The sequence below is a fragment of the Hippoglossus stenolepis genome, chromosome 10, assembly GCF_022539355.2.
Source record: "Hippoglossus stenolepis isolate QCI-W04-F060 chromosome 10, HSTE1.2, whole genome shotgun sequence".
NCBI classification, from domain to species: Eukaryota; Metazoa; Chordata; class Actinopteri; order Pleuronectiformes; family Pleuronectidae; genus Hippoglossus; species Hippoglossus stenolepis.
Window position 1 is genome coordinate 26,363,370 of NC_061492.1, and position 3,703 is coordinate 26,367,072.

General features: G+C 46.5%; 7 non-coding genes and 1 pseudogene across 7 annotated transcripts; all 8 read left to right on the forward strand.

Moving 5' to 3' along the window:
- Nucleotides 1-389: 389 nt before the first annotated feature.
- LOC124853168 lies at nt 390-502 on the forward strand. Its single transcript, XR_007033511.1, has one exon. It is a non-coding gene; the product is annotated as a U5 spliceosomal RNA (small nuclear RNA).
- Nucleotides 503-676: 174 nt separating this feature from the next.
- Nucleotides 677-866, forward strand: LOC124852881. The gene has a single exon (XR_007033299.1). It is a non-coding gene; the product is annotated as a U2 spliceosomal RNA (small nuclear RNA).
- A 492-nt stretch (nt 867-1,358) lies between these two features.
- Nucleotides 1,359-1,471, forward strand: LOC124853169. The gene has a single exon (XR_007033512.1). It is a non-coding gene; the product is annotated as a U5 spliceosomal RNA (small nuclear RNA).
- A 178-nt stretch (nt 1,472-1,649) lies between these two features.
- On the forward strand, nt 1,650-1,838 carry LOC124854237. Its single transcript, XR_007034482.1, has one exon. It is a non-coding gene; the product is annotated as a U2 spliceosomal RNA (small nuclear RNA).
- A 494-nt stretch (nt 1,839-2,332) lies between these two features.
- LOC124853497 lies at nt 2,333-2,447 on the forward strand. The gene has a single exon (XR_007033839.1). It is a non-coding gene; the product is annotated as a U5 spliceosomal RNA (small nuclear RNA).
- Nucleotides 2,448-2,621: 174 nt separating this feature from the next.
- On the forward strand, nt 2,622-2,809 carry LOC124854115. The gene has a single exon (XR_007034364.1). It is a non-coding gene; the product is annotated as a U2 spliceosomal RNA (small nuclear RNA).
- Nucleotides 2,810-3,306: 497 nt separating this feature from the next.
- LOC124853746 lies at nt 3,307-3,417 on the forward strand. The gene has a single exon (XR_007034085.1). It is a non-coding gene; the product is annotated as a U5 spliceosomal RNA (small nuclear RNA).
- Nucleotides 3,418-3,595: 178 nt separating this feature from the next.
- Nucleotides 3,596-3,703, forward strand: LOC124853027 (annotated as a pseudogene).

Here is a 3,703-nt window from a genome sequence, read left to right on the forward strand (position 1 = left end):
GTGAAACCGCTCTGATGGCTCACTGCTTAGTGACGTGACCATGCAGAGGTCACAATGAGCTTGAACTGGATTCCAAATTGAGTTAGAGCGTTTGTCAAGAATGGAAACTTGCTTTCACTCAAGACCTTCTGGGAGACTTGGTGAGAAACCAGAGTCAGCATTTTGGAGCGAATGTAAGTGGTTCAGGGATGTATTGCTTAGGCAGGCTTAAAAGCCAATCACAGTAGTCAGGGCAGGAGGTAATAAAGGCGTGTATAATTTTGGTTGGCAGATGGGGCGGGTTGGGAATGTTGCATACTGGGATCTGACATGCGGAAAGCAAAGAGCCTACCGTGAAGGTGGTGACTGTGACCGAGAGGCTCCTCTGCTGCTCTCAACAGAGGCCATGCTGACTCTGGTTTCTCTTCATAACGCACAAGTCTTTCGCCTTTTACTAAAGACTTCCGTGGAGAGGAACAAACATGAGTTGAATATATTTTTGGCAGGCTTTGCTGTATGGCTGAGCCTTATGAGTGTGAAAAGTCAAGGCTGTCTAGGTCAGAAATCAAGCGCCACAAAGGAGAGCTTGGGCGGAGGTGATAAGCAGCAGCCATTGTTATGCACACCTACAGACGGGGTACCACAACAAGTGAGATTTGTGCCAAGAGCTTGGCGTGGACATCCAACACTTGGGCTTATCGCTTCTCGGCCTTTTGCTGAAGATCAAGTGTAGTATCTGTTCTTATCAGTTTAATATCTGATATGTCCTCTATATGAGGACTACATATTAAGCAGATTTTTGGCATGAGGGCAGAAATTTGGAGCTTGCTCCTTCTCTCTGCCGCATCGACCTAGCATTGCAGTGCCGCTGGAGCAGTGCACTCTGTTCTTACCTTGTAGAAAACCAAACACTCAAACAATTGTCGCGTATCAAAGTAAATTCTACACTGGCTCAATGAAACTGAGAGTAACGCCTGGCACACAAGTGTGTGAAACCGCTCTGATGGCTCACTGCTTAGTGACGGACCATGCACAGGTCACAATGAGCTTGAACTGGATTCCAAATTGAGTTAGAAGCGTTTGTCAAGAATGGAAACTTGCTTTCACTCAAGACCTTCTGGGAGACTTGGTGAGAAACCAGAGTCAGCATTTGGAGCGAATGTAAGTGGTTCAGGGATGTATTGCTTAGGCAGGCTTAAAAGCCAATCACAGTAGTCAGGGCAGGAGGTAATAAAGACGTGTATAATTTTGGTTGGCAGATGGGGCGGGTTGGGAATGTTGCATACTGGGATCTGACATGCGGAAAGCAAAGAGGCCTACCGTGAAGGTGGTGACTGTGACCGGAGGCTCCTCTGCTGCTCTCCAACAGAGGGCCATGCTGACTCTGGTTTCTCTTCATAACGCACAAGTCTTTCGCCTTTTACTAAAGACTTCCGTGGAGAGGAACAAACATGAGTTGAATATATTTTTGGCAGGCTTTGCTGTATGGCTGAGCCTTATGAAGTGTGAAAAGTCAAAGAGCTGTCTAGGTCAGAAATCAAGCGCCACAAAGGAGAGCTTGGGCGGAGGTGATAAGCAGCAGCCATTGTTATGCACACCTCCGAGCGGGGTACCACAACAAGTGAGATTTGTGCCAAGAGCTTGGCGTGGACATCCAACACTTGGGGCTTATCGCTTCTCGGCCTTTTGGCTAAGATCAAGTGTAGTATCTGTTCTTATCAGTTTAATATCTGATATGTCCTCTCTATGAGGACTACATATTAAGCAGATTTTTGGCATGAGGGAAGAATTTGGAGCTTGCTCCTTTCTCTCCACCATCGACCTAGCATTGCAGTGCCGCTGGGAGCGGTGCACTCTGTTCTTACCTTGTAGAAAACCAAACACTCAAACAATTGTCGCGTATCAAAGTGAATTCTACACTGGCTCAATGAAACTGAGGTAGGACCTGGCACACACAAGTGTGTGAAACCGCTCTGATGGCTCACTGCTTAGTGGCGTGACCATGCAGGGTCACAATGAGCTTGAACTGGATTCCAAATTGAGTTAGAAGCGTTTGTCAAGAATGAAACTTGCTTTCACTCAAGACCTTCTGGGAGACTTGGTGAGAAACCAGAGTCAGCATTTTGGAGCGAATGTAAGTGGTTCAGGGATGTATTGCTTAGGCAGGCTTAAAAGCCAATCACAGTAGTCAGGGCAGGAGGTAATAAAGACGTGTATAATTTTGGTTGGCAGATGGGGCGGGTTGGAATGTTGCATACTGGGATCTGACATCGCGGAAAGCAAGAGGCCTACCGTGAAGGTGGTGACTGTGACCGGAGAGGCTCCTCTGCTGCTCTCCAACAGAGGGCCATGCTGACTCTGGTTTCTCTTCATAAGCAACAAGTCTTTCGCCTTTTACTAAAGACTTCCGTGGAAGAGGAACAAACATGAGTTGAATATATTTTTGAAGCTTTGCTGTATGGCTGAGCCTTATGAAATTGTGAAAAGTCAAAGAGCTGTCTAGGTCAGAAATCAAAGCGCCACAAAGGAGAGCTTGGGCGGAGGTGATAAGCAGCAGCCATTGTTATGCACACCTCTGACGGGTACCACAACAAGTGAGATTTGTGCCAAGAGCTTGGGTGGACATCCAACACTTGGGGCTTATCGCTTCTCGGCCTTTTGGCTAAGATCAAGTGTAGTATCTGTTCTTATCAGTTTAATATCTGATATGTCCTCTATATGAGGACTACATATTAAGAATTTTGGCATGAGGGCAGAAATTTGGAGCTTGCTCCTTTCTCTCCACGCATCGACCTAGCATTGCAGTGCCGCTGGGAACGGTGCACTCTGTTCTTACCTTGTAGAAAACCAAACACTCAAACAATTGTCGCGTATCAAAAGTGAATTCTACACTGGCTCAATGAAACTGAGGTAACGGCCTGGCACACACAAGTGTGTGAAACCGCTCTGATGGCTCACTGTAGTGGCGTGACCATGCACGGGTCACAATGAGCTTGAACTGGATTCCAAATTGAGTTAGAGCGTTTGTCAAGAATGGAAACTTGCTTTCACTCAAGACCTTCTGGGAGACTTGGTGAGAAACCAGAGTCAGCATTTTGGAGGCGAATGTAAGTGGTTCAGGGATGTATTGCTTAGGCAGGCTTAAAGCCAATCACAGTAGTCAGGGCAGGAGGTAATAAAGACGTGTATAATTTTGGTTGGCAGATGGGGGCGGGTTGGGAATGTTGCATACTGGGATCTGACATCTGGGAAAGCAAAGAGAGCTACCGTGAAGGTGGTGACTGTGACCAGAGAGCTCCTCTGCTGCTCTCCAACAGAGGGCCATGCTGACTCTGGTTTCTCTTCATAACGCCAAGTCTTTCGCCTTTACTAAAGACTTCCGTGGAAAGGAACAAACATGAGTTGAATATATTTTTGGCAGGCTTTGCTGTATGGCTGAGCCTTATGAAATTGTGAAAAGTCAAAGAGCTGTCTAGGTCAGAAATCAAAATGCCACAAAGGAGAGCTTGAGCGGAGGTGATAAGCAGCAGCCATTGTTATGCACACCTACAGGCAGGTACCACAACAAGTGAGATTTGTGCCAAGAGCTTAGCGTGGACATCAACACTTAGGGCTTATCGCTTCTCGGCCTTTTGGCTAAGATCAAGTGTAGTATCTGTTCTTATCAGTTTAATATCTGATATGTCCTCTATATGAGGACTACATATTAAGCAGATTTTGGCAT